Raw genomic sequence first — 13,277 nt, 5'->3', positions numbered from 1 at the left:
AGGAAATTTGTTTGACCAAAGTACCTGCCTAAGAAAACGAAAGTTATACATGAATCCCAAGGTGATAATTGGAAACAAATTCAGTATATTCTTTCAATTGCCTTACTGGAATCTTTGATGTTGAGACATAATTTGGATGTAATGCATATTGAGAAGAAATATTGTGCTAGTTTGTTGGGAACTTAATGAATTCAAAGAAAAGACCAAGGATGAAATTAAAGCAAGGAAAGATTTGGTCATAATGAACATAAAACATTCCTTACATCCGGTTGAAGTTGATGGTGTTCTTCGGTGTCCGCCGCCCCCTATGCATTGTCCTCAGAACCAAGAAACGTTTATGGTAGTTTTTTGCAACGATATTAAAATGCCCGACGGTGTTTGTTTCAACATATTGGGCGTGTGGTAAACATGGAGGAGAAAAAAATTTCAGGATTGAAGAGTCACGATTGTCACATTCTATTACAATATCTCCTTCCACTAGCTACACGTGACCTATTCCCGCTGATGTGTCCGATGCCGTGGTGAATTTAACAAGGTTCTTTCGGTTGCTTTGCCAAAAAGTTTACAACGCGAGCAATTGGAAACATACATGACGACATTATCTTGACACTTTGCAAATTGGAGCAGATCTTACACCTTCTTTTTTTGATATAATGGTGCATTGCCAGTCATTTATCTTTTGAAGCTTGTCTTGAAGGGCCGGTTCAGTACGATGGATGTATCCAGTGCACAATATATGAGCACACTCAAGAAATTAACCTTAGGAACAGGAACTTTCCAGAAGGTTCAATCAGCGAGAGTTACCCTTTTGAATGAGAGTATGAGCATGTGTGCCCGATATTGGGACGATCAAGAGTCAGGATGAGGAATCGATAAATACAAGTACAACATTCTCCATATTCATCGCTATGGAAGACTATTTAATGGCACATCATACACATATCAACCGGGTGATCGTGAGTGTGCTCATTGGTACATTTTAAAAAATTGTCGCGAAGCTGAAGAATATTATAAGTAAGTCCATTAATTACATCTTATATAGGTATGATTTAAGTAATAATTTAATCTATCATTTGCGCTAGCGATTTTGTTCAATCATGCCCTCCTAATATTCCAATGAGGCTCGAGATAAACAATATGTTAGATATTTCCAAGAAAGAGTAAGTAATCGTCTCAACAATTTTCTTTTTTAGTATATGACAATTAGTTTAACAATAATTTCTATTAATATATAGGTGGAGCAATTAACCGATCAATCCGATAGGACAACGAATCTTAAGATTTTAGGACGTGGGCCTACATTGTATGCAAAGAAATATAACTCGTGCAAAATAAATGGGTACAAGTTTAACACTGAAAAACATGACGAGAGCTTGGCTACCCAAAATAGCGGGGTTTTGGTTATTGGTAATAATGGGGCCGAGACTTATAACTACTATGGAGTGATCAATGAAATCATAGAAGTGATATTCTTTTGTGGAAGACGAGTTTATTCTTCTTCAAATGCAAATGGTTTGATGTTTATCACAAAGATCGGGGCATTAAAGTTGATAAGTATGGTTATGTTAGTATAAATATCAACAGGATTCTACAGACTCAATTAAATGAACCATTCATAATGGCAAGCCAAGCACAACAAGTATTTTACTCTACAGATATGGCCATCAAGGCTTGAATGGAAAATTGTGACACCAATAAATCCCCGTTACTCTAATTAAGGTGAATTATTTTCTCTGAAGGGTTACCGTTTAAATTGTTCTTATAAACATTACATTCAAAATTTGCAGTTATCATGGCACCTAAAAGAATACAAGGAAAGGGTTTAAGCAGCGCGCTAAACGACCTTGTACAGAGGACCGAGGAGCATTCAGAAGATCCTATGCAATTACTTAACTCTATCGGGGAAATTGATTTAGACCTTGATGATGTGATGAATGTCGATAGTGTACCAAACACTAACTTTGAAGATGATGTCTGATGATGATGAGACACAACCCCCGTCTGAGGAGCAAGATGGAGGTACGGTGTGCTTAAGTATTTAATTTGTTATGATCCTATATAATTTTGTGTTTTTTTTAGGATCTATTTCGAGGAGGAGACGGGGCAAGAACAAAAATACAGCAGTTGGTAGATTGCAAGCGGGGCAAAAGATGACTCTTCATTTTAACCCGGTAGATGGTAAGCCCATGTGCGAGAATAGGACAGTGTGGTCGAGGCATATTGGGAGTGTCATTCGAGACTCCAATGCACTACCTCACAGGACTTTGCGTTGGTCGGACCTGAGCTCTACTCAGCTAGTCACATATGGATGGCTATCACGGTAACTTATTATATAATTAACTTTTATGTATTAATCACAATCTATAATCGTATTTTAATGTTGACTTTTTAGGATCCTTTCGTGGCTGTGGGGGATGACATCAACAACTATCGCAAACAAGGTTTATTTCAAGCTAACAAATTATGGGATAGGTGGAGATGTCAATGGAACACCTTGTACGTTAAAGCTCGTGAAGGTAACGAGGCTGCGATTAGGGCAAATCCCCCTCCCGAGATTGAACTAAGTGATTGACATTATCTTATTGATCGTCGCTTTCTCACTCCGGAGTTCAAGGTAATGTTAATTTTTATAAAGAGATCTGAAATTAATCATTCATTAAACACAAATCTTTTCTTATTTGCAGAAAACAAGTAATGTGAATGCGCAAAATAGGTCGCGTGTTGTGTACAAGAATCATGCGGGCAGCATCTCATTTCGCAAGTGGAGAAGCAAATGGTTCGTTTTATCATTGAATAACAAAGTTTATAATGTTATTACGTTTTTATTAATTATTAAATTTGTACAGGAGAAGACTACCGGTAGGTCGCCTAATTTGTGCGGAATTATTTCTCCACACTCATACAAAGAAACCAACTCTGCAAGATACCAAATCCGGAGGTTCCCCCTATTATTCAAGAAAAAGTGGTAAGTCGTGTTTATTAGTTTTATTTATTTTATTTATTTTATGTATGTAATCAAATATAAATTTGTGTTTGTAGACTGCCTTGCGAACTGCTATAGAAGAAGACCGGACTAGGACATGACCTGCAGTTGGCTGAGTGTGCGTTCGGGTTTTAGGGAACATGGGTGAGTCGTGGTATGGGCTCAGGTGTCACACCTACATGTTTTAGAGCAGATGGCCCGTGGGGGTTTCTAGCACACCGCGCAGTGACACGCAACATTTCCGTGAAGAAACCGAATATTACTTGAGGAGATGCAGATGATGCGAGAGGAGCGTGAAGCGAGAAGATTCAGTCACGGAGAAGAGCGCGAAGAAGCCTTACTCGAGTGTCAGATGAAGCGTGAGGAAGCCAACGGCAGCGTGAAATGGAGCGCGAAGAATTACTAATGCAGCGTGATGAATTACTAAAGCAGCTATGAAATGGAACGTGAAGAGCTCGAAGGGATAGAGAACAATCAGTTGTAGAGCGTGATAGAATGCGGGATGATATGCTTGAGATGAGGGAGACGATGAACTTCTTATATCCATGGTTCCCGGTGGTCGCCCTCCACGTCCACCTGCCCCTCCCACTAGAGATGATGCCCCCTTCCACTTGATCGTCGCTTTCCCGTGTATTCTGGTTAGTTGAATTGTTATTTGAAGTACGTTATTAATGGTTTTTGTGGATTTGTGATATGATTGTAGTTTGTGGATGGATTGTAGTTTGTGGATGATTATTGTTTTGAATTAATGATTGTGGTTTTGGTTTTTGGTTATGATGATTGTGCTTTTTGTTTTGGTTATTGATGATTGTGATATAGGTAAAAATTTGGAGAAAAAAAAAATAAAAAAAAACGATTATGGTTTAGTAACGGTTTAATGAATTAAAAAACCGTTACTCTTAAAAATTCCTGTAACGGTTTAACAAATAAAAAACCGTCACAGAAATTCACGGTATCAGTAACGGTTTTCGAAAACCGTTACTGATATAATGTCTTTAGTAACGGTTTTAAGTTGGCTAAAACCGTTACTATTGTTCCTTTAAATATCAGTAACGGTTTTCAAAACCGTTACAGATACCTGAAGTTTCTGTGACGGTTTTAAGTCGACTAGAACCGCTACTGTTATTCATTGACTATCAGTAACGGCTTTCGAAAGCCGTTACTGATACCTGTGAAGTTTCTGTAACATATTTTTCGGTAACGATTGGTAACGGTTTTATTTGCCGTTACATTATGATTCAGTAACGGCATTAGATATTTTCAGTAACGGTTTTTCGCCCTTACTGATACCTTTTTTCTAATAGTATAGATTTATTATAATTAAAAATAAATGAAATAAGAATTTTTTTAATATAAAATATAATTTCTTATACATAATATATTCTATTAATTAAATTAAAAAATTAAAAAATAAAAAAATATTCAATCAATCAAACGCTATCTTAACCATATCAACTTAGATTATCATCAACTTAGATTATCAGCAACAAATTTTAAGCTTAAATCTAAAAGTAATTTATTTTTTTATCGATTCTCTAAATAGATTTAATTTTAATTTAATTATAAAAATTTAATTTTTGAAAATCAAATAAAAAATAATTAACTTTTGATAAATAAATATAAGTTGTAGTTCAATATAAATGCAATTAATAATTACAAAGAAAGTTTTTTTTAATTATAACACAAAAATATGTGATAAATGATAATGTCAAACCCTAAATCAAAATTAATTTCATTGAGTTTAACATTTGAAAATTTCAAAAGAAGTAATACGGACTTCAACCACGTTTCTTGTAACTGACTACCAAATCACCGCGAATTTCGCGCTACTAACGTGCCGATCGTATCGAACGTTGTTATGCCGATCGAGACGATCATGCCAAACGTACCGATTGTGCCGATCGTGCCAATCACAAATTTCGCCGCTATTTTAGGGTTTCTCTTATTTTGAACTAAAGAAGAGATATGAGATGATATGTAGATAGTAGAATTGCAATAGTTAACGTCTCTAAAATATTTGAATTATAACATAGAAGAACACATATAATGTCAAACCCTAGCTTCAAAATTAAATCCATAAAGTTTAAAAGAAGAAATCTCAAGCGCAGTACTGGTTCCAATTAAATCCATATGATTCTGCGTAGAAGAGGAGGAGGGATGCAATAATTGAGATTCACCACAGGTGTCAGAATAACCACTATTGAAGATCGACGATGAAGATGACGATGCTGATGACTATGACGATAACGACGGAGGTAATATTGATAGTGCATCGTAGATCCCGTCGTATCCATCAGAGATTGATATTGCATTGTATTATTATTGTTCTGCATCATTCCAGAGTAATATCCAATTTGTTGTTCTTAGTAACCATTTTGCAGCATATGAATCATATTATTATTGATGTCGATCGTTCTGAATCTGTCATCTCTGGCGATAATCATCAAATCAGACGGAATCGTTGAGGCATAGTAGTCGTAGTCATAGTCGTAAATCAAATTATCAAATAGATTATCTGGTTGTTGTTGATCCAACAACAGGATATTGATTATCAACAATTGTTGTCATGGAAATTCGATGTGATATTGGAATGAATTCAGACGGATGAGTGATGATGATAATCAGATTGCTGCGATCCAAGCTTGAAAACATTGGTAGATTGCTGAAGTTTATATTTCAAGATCAGATGCGATTTGAACAAGTTTCTCTTCCGACAAGTCATTGTAGTAAGGATGATTCCAACTTGGATAAATGGCGTCGAGTTCATCTTCCTTTGATTAATAATCTCATCTTCGAGTTTCTGCACCTCTCCTCTAAGTAACTATCGACTTCGACTGTCCTTTTTATCTTCTCCTCTACGATTGTTTCTTGAATTCTTCAATTTTGAGAAGGAAATTGTCAGATCCCGCCGATGGCCAGATTCATACTGTAATTTGCTCCTCGTCTTCACCGTCGTGTTCGGGTGGCATGGTAATGGACACGTCCACGTCACTAAGGTATGAAGTTTGGAAGCCTTCTTCATCAGATTTGCCTTCATTCTCTTGAAACTAATTGGCGACTCTTTCGTTCTTTATAAGCTCCATCTTTACTTTCGATCTCCCATTCTTCAAATCTTCTAAAATCCTGTAAACTAATGGATTATGATGCATGTTAGGGCTTTCCTTATATAATATATGCCAAATGAAATCTAAAGTTTGTTAGTAGAATCTTTTCAAATTAAGGCCTTGTTTGTTTTTTTAAAATCATGTTATTATAAAATATTTAATTGACATGTCATTTTGTATTTTTTTTACTATCAAAAGTTATTAGAAAATAAAATTATAAAACACTTATTTTATTTGTTATAAATTTAAATTATAAAAATCTTGCGTATAGTTTGTAACACATTTATTACGTTTTTACTCGATTAATATTTAACACAGCTTTTTTTTCTAGTTAACACACTTGATCCGTTTAACAATTATTGATTCGTTTTACCCAATTTACTAGGTTTTTGACTTCATACAACACCATTTTAAACTCGTCTTAACTAATTATTTGATTCGTTTAACCTATTTGACTCGCTTAATACTTTTTAGTTTTGACAATATGTAACCGTTTTAATTTATTTCACACGTTTTTGACACATTTAACACGTTTTTGCACGATTAACATATTTTGGCACGTTTAATACATTTTAAACATGTTTTAACACATTTTTCACACATTTAATATATTTTTTCACACGTTTAACACGTTTTTGACATGCTACATGTTTAACACGTTTTCACAATGTATTTAACGTTTTTTTACATGTTTAAACACGTTTTTTCACACGTTTATACGTTTGACATGTTTCACACATTATAGCACATTTAACCATGTTTTGACATGTTTAACAGAATTTTGGCACATTCAACAAGTTTTTTGGCACGTTTAACACGTTTTTGACACGTTTAACACATTTTTGACACTTGTGACACGTTTTGGCACGATTAACATGTTTTGACATTTTTAAACACGTTTTTGGCCAGTTTAACACGTTTTTAACACGTTTTTGACACATTTCACAGTTTAACACGTTTTTTGATATGCTAACATATTTTTGGGCACGTTTAATACGTTTTGACATGCTTAACACATTTTCACGGTTCAATACATTATTGGCACGGTAATACGTTTTTGACAACATTTAACAAGTTTTGGCACATTTAACATGTTTTGACAAGTTCAAACACGTTTTTGGCACGTTTAACACGTTTTTGACAATTAAACACGTTTTTGCACATTTAACATATTTTTGACATGTTTAAAACTATGTGATCTTTGGTTAAAAGTCATCTAATTAATTAAGGATTTAGACAAATTGATGACACTAATAATATTTATAATAATTAGTTAGTTTTGTATTTGATTAAAAATAAATTGTTAGTAGTCTAATTAATTGTAATAATTAATTATTGATGTATTTTATAAAGGTAATTATTTAATGATCTATAAAGTAGTTTGATTACGTTTCTAAGCTATTTGATTAAATAAGTGCTTCAAAAGTTTTATTACAACCCCATATTCAATTTTGTCCCCTTACTTTTTTTCTTGTTTTTATTTTGCAAGTATTTTGACAATTTCGTGATTTTATAATATGTTTATGAAAAATCTTATATTCAATGCATTTATTTATTTTAAGTTGTCAACGACATTAATAAAAAAAATAGACTTAAGATTCTGTTACCTAGTTAAATAAGTTTATTTGTTAAATGTTTATAATATATGTTTGTTAATTTGAAGAAGGAAGCCATGAGAGATTTGGAATTAGGAGAGCCCAATCTAGAAATGTCGACGAACAACAACAAGAGTAATTTCATGACCATCTATATTTCTAGAAGAAGATGAAATAACAAATGGGAACAAAAATGGTGACGACAAATAATTTACGTTAATTATAATCAAGAATAATATATATGATAGACTTTATTTATAATTAAAAATAAAAGAAAATAAGATTTTATTTTTTAATAAAAAATATTTTTTTTGATATATAATAATTTATATTAATTAAATTAAATATTTGAAAAGATTCACTCAATCAAACGCAATCTTTAACCAAATCAACTTAGATTATCATCAACAAATTTTAAGCTTAAATCTAAAAGTAATTTTTTTTTATCGATTCTCTAAATAGATTTAATTTTAATTTAATTATAAAAATTTAATTTTGAAAATCAAATAAAATATAATTAACTTTTGATAAATAAATATAAAATTACAAAAAATAATAAATATAAGTTGTAGTCAAATATAAATGCAATATATAATTAGCAAAGAAAGTTTTTTTGAATTATAACACAAAATATGTGATAAATGATAATGTCAAACCCTAAAATCAAAATTAATTTCATTGAGTTTAAAATTCGAAAATTTCAAACGTAGTAGTACGGACTCCAACCACGTTTCTTTTAACCGACTACCAAATAAACGGACCGAATTTCGTGCTACTAACATGCCGATCGTATCGAACGTTGTTATGCCGATCGTGACGATCGTGCCAAACGTGCCGATCGTGCCGATCGTGCCGATCGTGCCAATCACGAATTTCGCCGCTATTTTAGGGTTTTCTCTTAGAGAGGATTTGATTTGAAAATAACTTTTTCATCTTTTATTTTTAATAATATCAATATTTTTTTATGATTTATAACAAATAAATAAAAATCACAACAGAATAATAATATTTAAATTTTGAACTAAAGAAGAGATATGAGATGATATGTAGTATAGTAGAATTGCAATAGTTAACGTCTCAAAAACATTTGAATTATAACATAGAAGAATACATATAATGTCAAACCCTAGCTTCAAAATTAAATCCATAAAGTTTAAACGAAGAAATCTCAAGCGCAGTAGTATTGGTTCCAATTAACATCCATATGATTCTGCGTAAGAAGAGGAGGAGGATGAGGATGCAATAATTGAGATTCACCACAGGTGTCAGAATAACCACTATTGAAGATCGACGAAGAAGATGATGATGATGATGACGATAACGACGAAGGTACATATTGATAGTGCATCGTAGATCCCGTCGTATCCATCAGAGATTGATATTGCATTGTATTATTATTGTTCTGCATCATTCCAGAGTAATATCTAATTCGTTGTTCTTCGTAATCATTCTGCAGCATATGAATCATATTATTATTGATGTCGATCGTTCTGAATCTGTCGTTTCTGTCGATATTCATCAAATCAGACGGAATCGTTGAGGCGTAGTAGTCGTAGTCGTAAATCAAATTATCAAATAGATTATCTGGTTGTTGTTGATCCAACAACAGATATTGATTATCAACAATGTTGTCATGGAAATTCGATGTCATATTAGGAATGAATTCAGACGGATGATGATGATGATAATCAGGTTGCTGCGATCCAAGCTTAAAAACATTGGTAGATTGATGAAGTTTATATTCAAGATCAGATGCGATTTGAACAAGTTTCTCTTCCGGCAAGTCATTGTAGTAAGGATGATTCCAACTTGGATAAACGGCGTCATAGTTCTTCTTCCTTTGCTTAATAATTTCATCTTCGAGTTTCTTGCACCTCTCCTCTAAGTAACTATCGACTTCGATTGTCCTCTTCATCTTCTCCTCATGCGATTGTTTCTTGAATTCTTCAATTTGAGAAAGGAACTTGTCAGATCCCGCCGCTGGCCAGATCTCAGACTGTAATTGCTCCTCGTCTTCACCGTCGGTGTTCGGTGGAATGGTAATAATGGACACGTCCACCTCACATAAGGTATGAAGTTCGGAAGCCTTCTTCATCAGATTTGCCTTCATTCTCTTGAAACTAATTTGGCGACTCTTTTTGTTCTTTATAAGCTCCATCTTTACTTTCGATCTTCCCATTCTTCAAATCTTCTAAAATCCTGTAAACTAATGGATTATGATGCAAGTTAGGGCTTTCCTTATATATATATATATATAGGCCAAATGAAATATAAAGTTTGTTAGTAGAATCTTTTCAAATTAAGGCCTTGTTTGTTTTTTTAAAATCATGTCATTATCAAATATTTAATTGACATGTCATTTTGTATTTTTTTTACTATCAAAAGTTATAGACAATTAAAATTCTAAAACACTTATTTTATTTTTATAAATTTAAATTATAAAAATCTTGCAGTATAAGATTTTGTGTACTTGTTCTTCTACTTAAGGATGTACAAATAGGTAAACCCAACCCAAATTAAATTTGGTCAACCCATTTTTAAAACCATATTAATGAATAATATGGGTTAGGCTGGGAAACCCAAATTAAATTTTAGTTTGTAACACATTTATTACGATTTTACTCTATTAATATTTAACACGTTTTTTTTTCTGGTTAACACATTGATCCGTTTAACAATTATTTGATTCGTTTTACCCAATTTACTAGGTTTTTGACTCATACAACACGTTTTTAACTCGTTTAACTAATATTTGATTGGTTTGACCTGTTTTGACTCGCTTAATACATTTTTAGTTTTGACAATTATGTAAATCGTTTTAATTTATTTCACACGTTTTTGACACGTTTAACACGTTTTTGCACGATTAACACATTTTGGCACGTTTAATACATTTTTAACATGTTTAACACATTTTTCACACGTTTAATATATTTTTCATACGTTTATTACGTTTTTGACATGCTAACATGTTTAACACGTTTTTCAAATGTTTTAAACGTTTTTCACATTTTTAACACGTTTTTCACACGTTTAATACGTTTTGACATGTTTCACACATTATAGCACGTTTAACACGTTTTTGACATGTTTCATAGGTTTTTGGCACGTTCAACAAGTTTTTTGACACGTTTAACACGTTTTTGACACATTTTTGACACATGTGACAAGTTTTGGCACGATTAACATGTTTTGACATTTTAACACGTTTTGACACGTTTAACACGTTTTTAACACGTTTTTGACACATTTCACACGTTTAACACGTTTTTTGATAAGCTAACATATTTTTGGCACGTTTAATACGTTTTGACATGCTTAACACATTTTCACGCGTTCAATACATTATTGGCACGGTTAATACGTTTTTGACACATTTAACAAGTTTTGGCACATTTAACATGTTTTGACAAGTTCAACACGTTTTTGGCACGTTTAACACGTTTTTGACAAATTAAACACGTTTTTGACAAATTAAACACGTTTTTGGCACGTTTAACATATTTTGACATGTTTAACACGTTTTGGCACGTTTGACATATTTTGGCACGTTTAATACGTTTTTAACATGTTTAACACATTTTGACACGTTTAATACGTTTTTGACATTCTAAATGTTTAATACGTTTTTCACATGTTTAACACATTTTTCACACGTTTAACATCTTTTGGCAAATTTAGCACGTTTAACATGTTTTTCACACGTTTGACATGTTATTAGCACGTTTAACATGTTTTTTTTATAAGTTTAATACATTTTTGGCATGCTTAACACGTTTTTGTGAAGTTTAAAATGTTTTGGGATGTTAGAAATATTTAGCACGTTTAACACGTTTTAACATGTTACGTTTAACACGTTTTTTCTCATGCTAACATGTTTAAAGTGTTTTTTTATATGTTTAACACGTTTCTTAGATATTTAATACATTTTCATACGTTAAACACATTTTGACACATTTAACATTTTTTTTGACATATTTAACACGTTTTTGGCTCATTTAACACATTTAACACGTTTTTGACACGTTTAATCGTTTTGACATGTTTAACACGTTTTGAAATGTTGAACACTTTTTCGGCATGTTTAACACGTTTTTGAAGAGTTTAACTCGTTTTAGGTATTTTAACACGTTTTTAGTATTTTAACACGTTTTTGGCATATTTAACATATTTTTGACATGTTTACCATGTTTTGGTACGTTTAACACTTTTTTGGCCCGTTTAATATATTTTTGCAGTTATAACATTTTTTGTACGTTTAAAATGTTTTGACATGTTTAACACGTTTTTGGCACGTTTAACATGTTTTTGGCACGTGTAACACGTTTTGGCACATTTAACACTTTTTTGGCCCGTTTAACACATTTTTGCACGTATAACATGTTTTTGTACATTTAACATGTTTTGACATGTTTAACACGTTTTTGGCACGTTTAACATGTTTTGACATATTTAACACGTTTTTAGCACGTTTTGGCACGTTTAACAAGTTTTTGACAAGTTTAACACGTTTTGGCACGTCTAACACATTTTTGGGATGTTTAACATGTTTTGACACATTTCACATATTTTTGGTACGTTTAACATATTTTTGACATGTTTAAACTATGTGACTTTTGGTTAAAAGTCATCTAATTAATTAAGATTTAGACAAATTGATGACACTAATAATATTTATAATAATTAGTTAGTTTTGTATTTGATTAAAAATAAATTGTTAGTAGTCTAATTAATTGTAATAATTAATTATTGATGTATTTTATAAAGGTAATTATTTAATGATATATAAAGTAGTTTGATTACGTTTCTAAGCTATTTGATTAAATAAGTGCTTCAAAAGTTTTATTACAACCCCATATTCAATTTTGTCCCCTTACTTTTTTCTTTGCTTTTATTTTGCAAGTATTTTGACAATTTCGTGATTTCATAATATGTTTATGAAAAATCTTATATTTCAATGCATTTATTTATTTTAAAGTTTGTCAACGACATTAATAAAAAAAATAGACTTTAAGATTCTGTTACCTAGTTTAAATAAGTTTATTTGTTAAATGTTTATAATATATGTTTGTTAATTTGAAGAAGGAAGCCATGAGAGATTTGGAATTAGGAGAGCCCAATCTAGAAATGTCGACGAACAACAACAAGAGTAATTTCATGACCATCTATATTTCTAGAAGAAGATGAAATAACAAATGGGAACAAAAATGGTGACGGCAAATAATTTACGTTAATTATAATCAAGAATAATATATATGATAGACTTTATTTATAATTAAAAATAAAAGAAAATAAGATTTTATTTTTTTAATAAAATATATTATTTTGATATATAATAATTTATATTAATTAAATTAAAAGATTTGAAAAGATTCACTCAATCAAACGCAATCTTTAACCAAATCAACTTAGATTATCATCAACAAATTTTAAGCTTAAATCTAAAAGTAATTTTTTTTTATCGATTCTCTAAATAGATTTAATTTTAATTTAATTATAAAAATTTAATTTTTGAAAATCAAATAAAAATATAATTAACTTTTGATAAATAAATATAAAATTACAAAAAAATAATAAATATAAGTTGTAGTCAAA

This window comes from Impatiens glandulifera, chromosome 3 (assembly GCF_907164915.1).
Source record: "Impatiens glandulifera chromosome 3, dImpGla2.1, whole genome shotgun sequence".
NCBI classification, from domain to species: Eukaryota; Viridiplantae; Streptophyta; class Magnoliopsida; order Ericales; family Balsaminaceae; genus Impatiens; species Impatiens glandulifera.
This window is presented reverse-complemented; position numbering follows the sequence as displayed.